Source organism: Branchiostoma lanceolatum, chromosome 18, assembly GCF_035083965.1.
Source record: "Branchiostoma lanceolatum isolate klBraLanc5 chromosome 18, klBraLanc5.hap2, whole genome shotgun sequence".
Classification (NCBI taxonomy): domain Eukaryota; kingdom Metazoa; phylum Chordata; class Leptocardii; order Amphioxiformes; family Branchiostomatidae; genus Branchiostoma; species Branchiostoma lanceolatum.
Window position 1 is genome coordinate 7776881 of NC_089739.1, and position 14418 is coordinate 7791298.

The 14418-nt window shown below is 44.4% G+C and overlaps 1 protein-coding gene across 1 annotated transcript in view; it reads left to right on the forward strand.

Annotated features, from left to right (window-relative positions):
• The first annotated feature begins 892 nt into the window (after positions 1–892).
• The window catches only part of LOC136424846 (large neutral amino acids transporter small subunit 4-like), a 39365-nt gene continuing 25839 nt past the window's right edge, over positions 893–14418 (forward strand). The window contains exon 1 of the mRNA XM_066413523.1: positions 893–958. The gene's annotated coding sequence lies outside the window, so the exon portion shown is untranslated. The remainder of the gene's footprint in view (positions 959–14418) is intronic.

A 14418-nucleotide genomic window follows, 5' to 3' on the forward strand; every position in this document is an offset into this window, starting at 1 on the left:
ACTGCAAGGCGGCGCCCCTAGTTAGCTAGTATTCAGCGTTATTTTTATGGTTATCATATTTCATCGTAATACTACCCTTGGCCTACATCCATTTATGACATCCGGCTCTGTCTCCCCAGCGTACATTCACAAACTACTCACGTTTCTAGCTCAGGAAGTTTCAAATGACCTTGCTCTGTTTTCTACCGACAAGACATGGTTTCTGGGAAAGGGAGCAATCTTTGCCTCTTTAACTAGGTACAGTCCCAGGACGCTTAACTCTGCCAACAGGACGCTTAACTCTGCCAACAAGACGCTAGGTTATGTCAGGTCGATCTATGTAGATGTTAGTGAGATTAGTACTGGCTTTGTGTGCGAAGCATTTGTGACACGGACGCTTTAAAGTGCATCATATGCTGTATTTTATGGTGTATATTCATTGTTTCCGTTGCTGAGTCAAATAAGGACGACCAGAAGTTGACGTTGGTATTCGTATTTCAATCCTGAACGTTTTTGGTACTTTCTAATTTTCTGTTATCAAAAGGTCTATTAGGTTTTTCTGTTATCAAAAGGTCTATTAGGTTATATTAGAAACCTTGCCGCTAAAGCTATAACACATTGGAAAAAAAAATCATATGTGCCAAAAGATATGTTCTGAGGACATACATCTGCGTATACGGCCTTTATTCACCAAAGAAATATTTCGCTGACCTACTGACAACGGATACATTAATGTTTATACAAGCTTCAAATCGTCTCGCCACAGGATTTTTTTATCTAGTCCGATTTCTGAGAAAGGTTTACTCAACAGTCTAACACTATGAGTCAGTTGTCCGCGCATGCCCGTTGTAGTGCCGACCGAGTTACGTTCCCTGTAAAATTTATCTAAGCACGTTGACCTTAGAATGTTGGCGCCACCACCTATATAAACTCTGGGCCGTTTGTTTGTGTGCCACTCTTACGAGCGACACCACTCGTGGTAAGTGGCTCTGTCTTTGCTTAAGCATTATGTACTTGCGCCTTTGACAGTCACAAGATCTTGTTTTTCAACCATGCATCGGAATGTTAGTTTGGTATCCATGATCTTGTACATGTACTTAGAATATTGTTATGTCTTGTTATGCTGTCCATGTCAAAATTACATCGTACTGACTTGTCTTTGAATTGTCAGCAGCCCTTTGTGATAGCCACAGGCTAGTTGGGCAGCCATAGCTGTGTGTGCTTAACCAATAAATAAAATAAATAAATCCATGATTTTATTCTAGCTAGCTCTGGTTGCCACCTTTTATCGCTTTGCTATTGAAGGCTAGTCGACAGGGAAGCGATGAGAGGAGCGAACTGGCGCTAGAATAGGGAGGATTTTAAGACTACGTAATGTTGTTATTTATCTGAATGGTAATGTGTGTTTTGTATTGTAGATATACGTCTGTTGGTGGTGACTTTTTAGCTTTGGAAATGCGCCTTTAACTCCTGTTGCAAGTTTGTATCTCAATGTTGGGCTTTTATGGCGGCAGTGGTCACAATATTCATGTTTGGACTTGGAAAGGATAGAGTTGGAGCGGTTTGATGCCGGACTTTTTCCGCATGCTTTTTGCTCTCCGTGCGATAGGTTCGCAGCTGGTTTTATATATTCTCAGAACTATATGTTTTCATGTGGTCACAATATTCAGTGTTTCGAGATGGTATGGGATCTAGAGCTTTTATACATCATCAACGTAGAATTAACTTTCTTGTACGACGTGATAACGGATCCAACTCACAGAAAAAAACCGTCTCTCATCGGTCGGGAGCGCGTATTTCATGTGATTAAATCCACATATGCAATGTCAATGCCACAAGTTTTAAATCATAAGAACTTCTCTCCCCGACTTTTTTCTGCTTGTCCTCAAATCACCCACTAGAACGCCACGATCAACAAGTTATAATTACACAGCTACCTGACAAGGGCATGTCAGATAACGTAAAACTCATCAGAACGTAACGAAGCACAGTCAGGCTGCCAGGCGCCGGGTCATTGAGTTTCCCATCAACAGTGTGATTTGTGCTAGATTGTATTTATTACATACACAATCTCACTGCGCGGTACGCAATCCAGGACGATGGTATGATTACATACAGGTCTAGTAATGGAATGTGCTGCGACTGTAATTCTACTGATTTGATCATGGGTGGATGATTTGATCTTACGAAGAACTAATCTAACAGCCGGCCCCCTGATATTTGTCAGTTTTCTGTCACAATACGCTGTCACGGATAGCTAGCGCTGTCATGTTAGAGCTATATGATATCAACGACGCTATTAGCTATATGTTCACCTTCGCCAAGAAGGGTTTCCGGTTGCGTCTGTCTGTCTGTCTGTCTGCCTCTCTCTCTCTATGTTAGCCAGATGTTTGCTTGTACACTGTAGGTCCACGCAAAATCACATTCTATACCTTTGTTTGATCACATAGATACTTAGGAATGTTTAGTTTAATTAGTATAGATATGTTCTATATCAATGACATTCAGTTGATATATTATGTTTTACAAACGCGCCTTCTGGGCATAGTCGTAACGCAGTTTCTACTGTTTTATGGGATCACTGATTGAAGCTGAAAGTTTATCAGCGACCTTATCTTATTACTACCGACCTCTCAACGTTAATCTTCTATGCGTCATTGTTCTATATTGCTTTTCTAACGCAACGACCTTCGAGATTGATTATGTTTATTAGATTAAGTGTGGATAACGGTGTATAACAGAATTATCCCGTTCCCTTAGATATATCCAGTATTGCTGATCAGGCGTATGCCTTGGGCGTCAAATTCCTGCACATAAAAGAACCCAACACACGTATCAAGAAGAGATCGAGTGTGCTTGGCTGTATAAAAAGTAAAAAAATCATCCTCAAGCAACGGAAGAGAAGCATGATGTGTTTTTTCAAGTACCTAGTAGTACTGCAATGCGCATGAGGCTTCGCAACGGCTCGCGTTTGCAGCCAAGCACTCGAGCCGTTGCGAAGCCGCATTGCAGTACTACTAGATACTTGACGAAAATTCATCGTGCTTCACCTCATTTGAGGATGACTGCTTTACCTCAGAGGCTTTACCTTAAAAAGAAGAAATGGAATTCAAGCGACGAGTCCATTTAACTTGAAATGTGGACAAGGACCTACTTAGTACCTAACGTTATATGCACTACTTAAGGATCCTTAAGGTCAGAAGACTTGGACTGATGCATTGCGGTCACGAAGCCCAACGACACCGCCCTCAAAATAGATACGTCGGTGACGTCACTTGGTTACCAAGCTATGGTAACGCTTCCAATGAGGCTGTCAATTGAGATAACAGACATGCAGACACTGGATCAGTACACATAGTGTTTACTCACAACGGCAAAATGGCTGTGTAAATGTAAGGTAAGGTTAGCCTTTTTGAGGTGATATGGGCGGTGGGCCGTAGGGCTAGGGCAAAAAATTGGAAGGCGGAGCCCAGCCCTCTCCTTTAACCACCTATTACCTCCCCAACCAAAGTCAGGTACCCATTTTTACTCCGGGGTGGAGTTCCAAGGGCACAACATCGGTGGAATGGCAGAGAATGGGCACCAGCGCATAAAATCCCTGTCACACATTAAGGGCCTCCACACGTCTTTGCTTAATTCTGACTAGTCCCCAACTAACGTCGGTGCTGGGTTGGGAGAAGCCTGGGATCTATCCTATTTTAGATTCAGTTCACTCCTCTGATCGTATACAAGAAGAATATGACTGTTCAGATCTAGAGTTCAATTTGTTAAGATTAATAGTCGGCCGGCGCAGACGACGTTTGAAGACTTCCAACCATGTCGGCCAACTCCTTATCATAGATGACCTTGCTCACCACTAACTATCATGGTCTGGAGACGGTCGGGAGGCACATTGTACATTGTTAGGAGAAATTTATCCTTCAAATTTCAGAGGAATGTTGTATCACGCCCTACAAATTACGTTTTTAGACAAAAGAGTTTCTTCTTCCATTGGACAGACCAAGAATACAATCTCCTGAGACAGACAGAACAGTTTGAAATATCAAGTCTCTTCTGAGAACTTCCAACAAGTGCCGTAAGAGATTGGTGGCCGTGGGGTCGTGTGGCGTAACGGCAAGGTGTTCAGCCTAGAACTCAGCGGTCCCGGGTTCAAATCCCCTGACGCCACCGATGTCACATGTTGGGCCCTCACTCCACCCAGGTGTAAAATGGGAATATTGTTCTCTGTACGTGGCACTGTTAAAATAAGTTATAAAAACTTGAGTGCAGTGCCACGTACGTCGCCCTTGTTTGTCTAAAAGCGAAGTTAAGAAAATAGATTAGTGTCATCAGTCAGTAGAGTTAAGGGTGAAGACGTGGTGAAGACGTGCCCAGGTCTGCTGACAAGTGCATACCTGTAACACACCTGCCGTCAGGTGACAGATGGCCCATCTATCACCTGACAGACGGCCCATCTATCACCTGGGCACAGGAATGCGGACAGGTGAGGCAAGGCTGTTTCTGACAATGAGCCGTTTTTTGTTTGCCTTCAAGGCTTGTTAGAACACACAAAGGCAAGGATAGCGACAAGCCTACCAGTAAGTACTATTAGTTGCTGCCTTTCCCTCGAAGACGTATAGAAATTGACCCAAACTGTGTGAACGAGTCATCAGAGCAATAAGCTTACAAGGGGATGTTCATTTGACCATGTCCAATGAAGACAACATGCGTACAGAAAATATCAGACGGTTCAGGTAGAAAACAAATATTCAGTCACAGACGAATGGTACTGGATGCTACATATTAAAGACATTTGTACCTTGTACCTTGCATATATATCTTATTACCTGGATGTCTAACGTTAATCGACGTGTCCATAAATTGTGTTTCTCCGTACTTCTGTGCCTCGATTAGTGCTCAATAGGTCGGTTTGTGGGGCGGTTTACTGTGTCTATTGACCTTGATTCTATTGTGCCACACATAATGGCATGGAACATGTCACGGTATAGTGCAAGGATAAAATGCCAAGGCGACAGGACTACGGATCGCATATGTCTTGGCTCTTACTTTTGCTGGATTAATTCTACCTAAGAAAGACTTGAATTTCGTTGCGTGTTATCGTACACTTTTCACCTGGGCGGTCGGGTTCCGAGCGAAAAGTTGCTTACTGAGCGCTGATATTGACCCACCTGCGCCTCAGTGGCGGCATCCAACCGACTTGTCTGTTCGAGCATGACCTTCAGCAAACACAAGGTCATCGTTTTTTATTTGATCCCTTCGGGAAAACAGCTTCGAATGTTCACCCACCGGAGCAAAGGGTAGAAAGCTTATCTTTTGTATAGTCTCTACAAGACCTACCTGTCGGGTTGAAAGAATTGTACAAACCGGTCAAAAATACGGATGGGCTCGGAGACTTCGTTTGTTCATTCGTTCGTTCAGACCCTTGTAGTGCCTAGTGGCACGCATGGCATCAAGTTTCCGTGCTGTTTCAACAGCATGCAGGGTATATCTTTATAGGGAGGGGTTGCTAGCCCTTCCCTTTTAACATGCTCGAGGCACCTCCTGGAACACGGGGCCCCCATTATACGTCTCTTCCAAAAGACAGGTGCAGCCCCAACCGAGATGCCCTTCCCAGGATTGAACCAGGGTTTCCCAGTTACCAACTTGAGCTCAATTGTGAGGCTGCTACCAGTTGATATACAGGGACTCTAGCACAGTGAAATGTTCTCACATGCAAACTTGGTCCCCTAACCAATTATCCCTATTCTGGGCAGGTTCCTACATTTCTTTTCAACTCGACGTGAGAGACTTGTAAAGTGTAAGCCAGAGATAGAACGTTTATCTCTTGTTTAGGCTGGGGTTCATTGATAACAGTCCCACAAACATTGGTATACACTTCGGCTTATCGGTAGTTAAACTTTGCGTTGGCTCTTCAACAAAGTGGAGTCGCTGCGGCCCCTTGGTTATGGACCTCTTGATCCTACTTCTGTTGGACTGTCAAGGAGGTTGTTTTTTCCGTAACGTTTCGATAACTCTAATAACAGCTTTGGTCACACACGCTAAAAAACAAGCACACCTAGAGTTCACTCATATAGACCACACACATACACACACACACACACACAGATACACACACAAAATACATGCCGACACACACGCACACACACACACTTTCAACTGGAGCTTATATCCCAGTCTGTCTATCGTTGCGCGCTGTCCATTGCTTATTTATATTTTTCTTAGACAAAAAAACAACAACTGTCAAGTCTAGTCCTAGCTCTGGGCTCTTTTAAGAGGTTACAGGGCCTCAAAACCGCGTTTGGTACATGCACGCAGTTATACCATATAGCCCTACCTGCATTTGAAAACAACTATGGTAAAAGTCAACACTACTTGACCGTTGTTCTCCTTCGGGAGGGAGCCAAGTGATGGACACCGTGGTGTTGACTCACCTGCGGTTCTTATTGCATTCTCTCCACGTATTAGTCACCGATCTAACTACTTCAGACGAAAACTGCGACACTTTTATTAGTTTTTTTATTAACTGGCTTTCCTTGACCTAGTAACGCATGAAGTGGGCTGGTGATAACACGCCATGTGTCGGTCAGCGACCGTTGGTGTGACAGTTCATTCAAATAACTTTTGAATATTTGTTCGGTATTAACGGTTAGAACAGCACGTAAGCCTTTCACTGGATGACCTGAATTTCAAAGTGTTTGTCTCATGGATGACATCATCACGAGACCAAGCAATTGTCAGCACTTTCTGTGTAAGGTCAAGACTGTATCTTGTAATACAGATTAGTTTGGTGTTATGTTACACCAGTGGTAACCTATAAGCACAGCAAGAAAAGCTTCTTAGGAAACAAATAGTGGATGTTGATCAAACAGACTGATAAGTGGAAAGCCACTCAAAATGATGATGACATTTTTGTTCAAAATCAATGCATCTTAGATTCGTCAAAAGAAGTCTGCCGAGTTGTGACGTCCAACATTGTAAGATGGTAGGTGTGTATTTTTCCAATCACAGGCAAACGAGTGTCCCTCTATTTAATAATAGGCAGTTGTGGTGGGTACATTTAGGGGTGTCCCTATAGCTCAAATGATAACAGCCTCCCTCTCAACATGCCCGGGCTTGAGCCGGATCCAACCCCGGCCCCGATCCACGGAATTTGATGTGATCCATCAGCACTTTTAAAGGCTACAATTATACCACAGTGAACATCTTTGGTGCAATGACAGACCTGTTCGGTAACATTCCGATCACCCCATGCGTTACTTAGGGTAATCATCTTCAATCTTACATTGATAACTAGTGTCTTAAAGGGTTGAACGACCTGCAATAGGGTCATCCACTCCCTTCTGATAGTCAAATATTTGCGAGATTCCTTCACGTGCCGCAACACGCTAGTTTCACTGATAAGAAAAGTGATAAAACTCAAATTGTACATAATACATGTATGTGTGATGATGCATTTACTACAACGTCTTCAAACAGTTTGAACATCAATCTTATCTTCTTGATTCTTGACTCTTTGGCAACTTTGAAAGTAGTTCTAACCATTTAACTTGCCTCAACACACTACTTTCAATGATAAGAAAAAGTGACCAAGAAAGTAAACTCAAACTGTGCATGATACATGTATGTGTGATGATGCATTTACTACAACGTCTTCAAACACATCAATCATGTGACATGTTTTTCTTAATTTTTGACTTTTTGACCAGTTTAAAAGCAGTTCTAACCGTTTAACGTGCCTCAACGCTATCTTCAGTGATAAGAAAAGTGATAAAGAAAGTCAACTCAAACTATACATAATACATGTATGTGTGATAATGCTTTCACTGCGACATCTTAAGCATCAATCATGTCTTCTTAACTCTGGACTCTTTGACTAGTTTGAAAGCAGTTCTGACCGTTTAAATGCCCACACGGCGCCGGTGGAACCACAAAGTGACGTGCGGATGACACATTCACACACCTGCGGTTTGTATCGCGGCCGGGCACAAATATTTGTCCCTGCGGTCGGGGACTACGCATACATTACCTGGGGATTCGGTAAACGCCAATAAAGTATAGAAAGTGGGACACCGACTATCAAATCACGTGCAGCAGGTATATAACATCGAGTGAGAAGTGAGAACAACTCTCTCAGTAATGGCCGTGATAAGTTTGCAAATTAGATGCCTTCAAGCGCTGTGGGCTATCCACGTAAATACGTACCTATTTTGGTGATTGTATCCCTTGGGAGGGGGAAAGTGCGGAAGCAGTGAAAAACACTCGGAAAAACAAGAACAGCTGTTATTTCAAACTGGCAGCGTTACCTTTCCACTTCAGTTTGATGCGAATTCATAAATCTACATGTATTCCTAGGCATGCATTCTCAAAGACTACCAGTGTAATATTTCAACTCCTAGTGCCGTGGACAGCAATAATTCATTAGCATATCTCCTTAATTTCTTGTCACACCTTTGTTAACCCACCGCATAACAGGCAATTACTAATCTCCAAGCAGATGCAGAAAGTCATAATCGCAATGTATCTCAAGCTCGAGGTTCCGTTATGTTACGATTTTGCCTTTTTACATCTGCTTGGAGATAAAGCAATTGGCACAGGTCTAGACATGTTTCTGCCCGCACGACACTGACGATCGAGGTGTGATGTAATCTATCTCCAAGCAGATGTTAGGACGGATATCGCAATGTTTTTAAACGCCCCATTTTTCTCATCTCAATGAAGGTCGCGTCCCAAAAAAAACGATGCGGCCCGAAAACGTCACGATCTCCATCCCGACATCTGCTTGGAGATTACGTCACATCATGATATTACAGGTGGTTGCTCCGCATAAAAATCATAAAGCCAAAATCTTCTTTTTAAGAATAACTTTCTCCGTCTCTACTTTTAGACGGGTTCACTGGTACCGTCCTTTCGGATGAGGACGTAAAGCCGGCGGCCCTGTGTATCAGGGAGCTTATACATGGAAGCACACCTCTGCACATAAAAGAACCCAACACACTTATCGAGAAGAGTACGGTTGACCTGGTGTGTTTGGATAAAACGCGAGCTGTAGTGAAACCGCATTCAACTGCACTCAATTTTGATTTCAAACCCTCTTGGCCTGAGGTCGCCTGCTACTTGTGCGCTCCATCATTTTATTGCTTTCAAGTCACGTACATTTATTTCCGTCACGTTTCTTCGAACGGAGGAGATTTCTCTTGCGCACTTTTGAATTAAAATCTTCTGCCTCACTTGACAACGGACCTGGTAACCTGATCCCCAGACAGAACCATCACGCATGGAACCTTTAATTATCCGTGAAGTGATCCGCCACTCCTCACAAAAGACCCAAACTGGCGCGAGCCGGTTCGCGACACCGGATCAGACCAGTTTTCCCCTCACAGACAGAACTACATCATTGTGAGCCAATCAGAAGGCCGGGTTCCTCATGACGTCACGCTAGCCGATCCTCTCCGAGTGTTCCCACAATATCGTCTGCACGGACTGGAAGAGACCTGCACCGGCCGGCTGCTGCAAGCCGCTAGCCGTCTACCGGCCTAGACCGGTTCCCGAACTCCCGAGGTAGGAAACTGGCTAAGACCGGTCATTTTCAATGTTTGACCAATTGACTTTCCATTCTGTGTTTGGACAACGTTTGTCACCGTAGATTATCAAGATTCCTGGACGGTAAATTTTTTGTAATGGGAAAGCGTCGTCTGTTTTGTTGAAGCCGGGCCGAGCGATCGGTGGTTGCGTCAGCCTTTAGAGCCGGCAGGGGATCGTCCATTGTACAAACAAGGGCGCATCGGCTTTTGTGAATGTTGATGACACCCCTTACTCCAGCAAAACGTGTATGACGTAGCTATATCTCGATTCTCTGATGTAGTTATGTGCTGTAAATACACTCTGAGGTTTAGCGTAGCTAACGTCTACACAACACATACGGCGCGGGTAGCGTTTAGCTGCCAACCGCCCCGACGCTAAAAGTGGTACAGCCCCTGCGGAGGATCCCTTGCTTTGCCGGTCTGCGTCCTTTGTTTACATCCGACATGGTAGCTGCAAAACACTGCCTTAAAAGTCGCCGTGTCCGCTGTCTGGCTTCCCTCTGTGCGGGATTGCAGCAAACCCTGCCTCTCCTTTTTCTTTCGTGAGGGCGACAGTGTTGCAACGGGGCGTTTTTTTAGCAAGCCCTGTGGCTATCTCTATTTTATATTTGTACATTTAGAGTCCAGTAGAGTCCAGTTGGACAGGTAGTACGCTTCGTTGCTCTTCAAGTATAGAGTAGAGCAGAGTTTTACGGTCAAGTTCATATTTTGTCCATGTGGTGGAAGATCGCTACTCTCTAAACAGAGGTTTAGCAATAGGCTCCGACTGGTTTTTGACGTGTTTTTAGGCGTTTTTGTCGGACTTTCTATTCTGTCTCGTTTTCTTTGTCCGTAGGCACTTACTAGTACCCCGGGGCGGGACAAGCCCAGTTAATGCCATTGAAGAAAGGTGACAGTGTCATTCCAGGTGTACCATTAGACCATCATTAGGGGTTATCATTTTACTTCGCGGGAATTTGAACAAGGTCGGCAAGTGCAAAGCGGCAGTCACCGGCAACGTAAGGTTTTCTAACCGGTCTGGGTTTTCTAACAGCCCCTACCACAGGGGTATGGCTTTCAGAGAGGACCCCAACATCTGCTTGGAGATTACCATATGAACGATTACCGGACTGCGCACCGCATGAGCGATTTAAATCACCGCAAGCTAACCTTCAATAGATCGACCGCAGTGCGGGCGCCGGGCGAAGTCGTGTTTCTGTATTATTGGAGAGATTATAGCGACGTTCTTCATCGAAGAGGGATTAATTGATTTATTTTCGGAATCCTTAAAACTGGACTTTTCTCCGCCAGCAAAATAACATTTCGCCCATCTTGAAAATGAAATAATCGAGATAGCTAGTCACGCCTGCATGAAATATATTTGCATTTATAGTGCTTTGGTATGTAAATGTGATATCATTTTTTTCACCAAGGATTTTATCCGGTTTGCTAAGACCTGAGGTAGGAAATAACTGAGCGCATTTCTGAACGACTGATCTGAGTGTTGAACCTCTGCTCTGTGTATTCATTCGTCTGAGAATTCAAGATTCGCAAAGCAATTGCCTGTAGATATGCATTAAACATGCCGAAACAGTGTTGCTATGCTGTGCACCCACACCATGGTGCACCTTATTTCGATAGGGACGGAACAGTAGTTATTCAGACAGGTGGCTGATGGCTATGGGGACTAACCAACAATAGTTCTGGGGTGGTCGATATGTCACAGTCTTTGAGTCTTTTCCACACTGTAGATTACTGTAAGATAGAGGGAATGGGAGAGACATGAGACGGAAGAAAGAAGGATGTCCTATAACGTAGGACCGCAGACTACCTGAGGGGGCATCCCTAGGCGCTTTCCCGTACAAAGTAAATATAGTTCCCGTTATCTACATTGAACTTAGAACATAGTCACCCTTCCTCAGCCAATCAGGAGCAAGGATTTCTTGTGACGAAATCCACATACATTATAGTAGTGCCTTCAAACTAAGTGCCAGAAGTGTACTAACTAACCTGTCAATCAGACAAGATAAGCGGTGTACATGTCAGCGTTCAGCAAACAGATGATCCCACTATGTCAACAGGGGTGAAATACTGCTGACCCGAAACCTTGAGTGGGCGGAACTATCCAATGTAGCCAGTTAGCTGACTGGCCATGCAAACTGTTTGAGTGTGTACCCTAGCCTTTGGTGAAATGAAGGGAGAGTATGGGATCCCCGGTAAGCTAACTACAGGCTACGTACACTTTAACTAACTGCATGGGTCTTTCAGCTCCAATTAAGAACGACTTGTAGTAAAGTCAGGGACTATTCCGCGGAAGTTTTTTGACAGCCCGACTTAATTGTGTAGTTACAAAGATAACGGTTTAATAACTTGCAGTACAACACTATTTGCCCCTCCTGTTCTAGAGTCACGCAAGTGCGTTCTGGAGCAAAAAAAGTCTGAAAGTGACCTGACTGACTGGTATTCTAATCTCCAAGTAGAGGTTACGGTCGGGGGCGAGTGGGGTGTGTGTGTGGTAGTAGTAGTGGTCGCGATTTCTTTCGTCTGCCTCCCTCCACCTCTGCCACAAAACTGAAGGTTTCAACCATCATTTTAGAAATCTAATCACTCCAACAATACGGCCGTGGAGGGACGCAGACGAACAAAATCGGCACCACCACCGCCGTAACCTCTGCTTGGAGAATAACTGACAGGAGTTGCGTGACACTGCTGCCAAGTCCTGCTCGTCTATAAAAGGATTGCCGAAAGGGTCGGAATGAAGAGGATTACCATACTGACACTTGGTATTTATCCAAATCTAACCTTGGCCGAGTGCCCAACAATTACTCTCCAAGCAGATGTTGGGTTAAACATCGTAGTTTTCTGACCGACCGGATTTTCTGACAGGTAAAGGAGTATCATATTGGAACAGGACATCTCGGTTCGGGCTGCACTCGTCTTTCGGAAGGGACGTAAAATGGTAGTCTGTATAACGCAAACTCCAGCTGTCCGGGGATTTCTGTCACCTCCCCGCGGTTACAGGGCAGCAAGCCGTTACAGGAGCTTGATTGAGTTCAGGCTAGTAAAATGGGTGTCCCGTGTTCAATGACTTGCAACCCTCCCCATTGAAATATACCCTGCTACTGAAACAGCAAGAAAATTTGCAGATCTATTTCCCACTACGATGTGAACAACAACAACAGCAAATGGCAATCATAAAAGCCAAAAACAGTACTATATTTCTCCCTAACATCTGTTTGGAGATTTTCCAAAAGTTACCCTCCAAGCAGAGGTAACGATTTGCCCCGCCAACCTCAGCTTGGAGAATGCCCAACAGCAGTAGCACTTCTCGGAAAGGGAGTGACGATAGTAGCCTCTACCAGGCTCCGCAAGATGGCTGGGAAAATAGTAGGAATCGGCAAATAAAGGGAGTTAGCTACGGAGAGAGGGTCCAATCTGGAGAGAGGGTAGATGGCAGATATACCCTCTCTCCAGATTGGACCCTCTCTCCGTAGCTAACTCCCTTTATTTGCCGATTCCTACTATTTTCCCAGCCATCTTGCGGAGCCTGGTAGAGGCTATGACGATAGTGAGTCACCTATGGTTTGTACCATTAGAAAACAGATCCTAGGAGGTCCAGGATATTGTCCGCCTCAAACCCAAGTATCCTAGAAGCCCCCCTAACTTTTGAAATGGTATATCGGCACAAGACAAGTGTGCGCCGGCTGGGCTAATCCTTGGTATCCTGCTGCTGTAGGGGAATAAATAAACAAAACAACTGTTAAATCAGACATGTTTTTTCCTGTTCCTGTCTAATCAACGGTCTGTATAGATCGACTGATAGTAGGAGTAGTAATACGTCACGCCAGCTTAGCTAGCCGTATTTTGACTGATCCACTCCAGTCTTTGCCAAGGAATGAGCAATCCACTGATTCTGTGATGTCACGTTATGCAGATATGGATACACACGACTCGGTGAACAGTGGATCTTACGTTTTAGGAAGACTATGGCGCCCCCCGTCTTTGTATGTCTTTCAAGTGACGCGTTTTTGTCCACTCGAGTGGTACACAATGCCCTGTATATCATGCACCCCTTTTAGAATGAAGATTAATGTTTGTGTCACAACTTTCCCGGCAACTTTAAATGAGATGGGCGGTCGATTTTTACGACGAGGCCCATCCCCTTGCTCGTTAACTCGAGACAATCCCGCCGTCACGGCGCCAGTGCAATGCTGCAGCCCGCTATCCTTCATATACTGTCGCCAGAAACATGGAGATGTGTAATCACCGAGCAGATCCTCTGGTGACAGAATCGTTCTGTAGGCAAAACAAGTGTCCATGGCCTATACGAACAACCAGCGATCTACCGTCACTAGAGGGTACTATCATACCGGTGTTCAGGAAATTTTTGTGTCCCCCAGGAACATCGGTCAGCCCTTCGTGGAAAGCAATCCTGATCATTTGAACGTCTTACAGACATTCCGACATATTTTGAAGGTCTTAGAAAGATTTGGACCATCTTAAATGTAGTAGAAGATGACCCAAGAAGTCAACAGTACAAATTGTACCCCTACTTCTTATCTTTTTCTGCAAAGACAGGGTTCATCATCAGTTCTCAACACTTAAGTGAGAGGGTTCGCGGCTTCTTGAGAGAATGTTGTGCCCGCCTGAAGTCATGTGGAAGGGTTACGGTGACCCACGCCCTTAAAAAAGTTCACAGACGTCTTGTGTAATTATACGCGATGATCAGATGCACGAAGCCCTTTCTCTAAGTCTACGTAAAACTGAAAGGTTGCAACCCCATGGTTAGGTAACTAGTCGGTTAGTTAGTAGCCTCCAAAGTAGGCTCTTCGAGTCAACCTTTTTGGGGCTTATAATGTGCATTTTTCCTGATGGCATA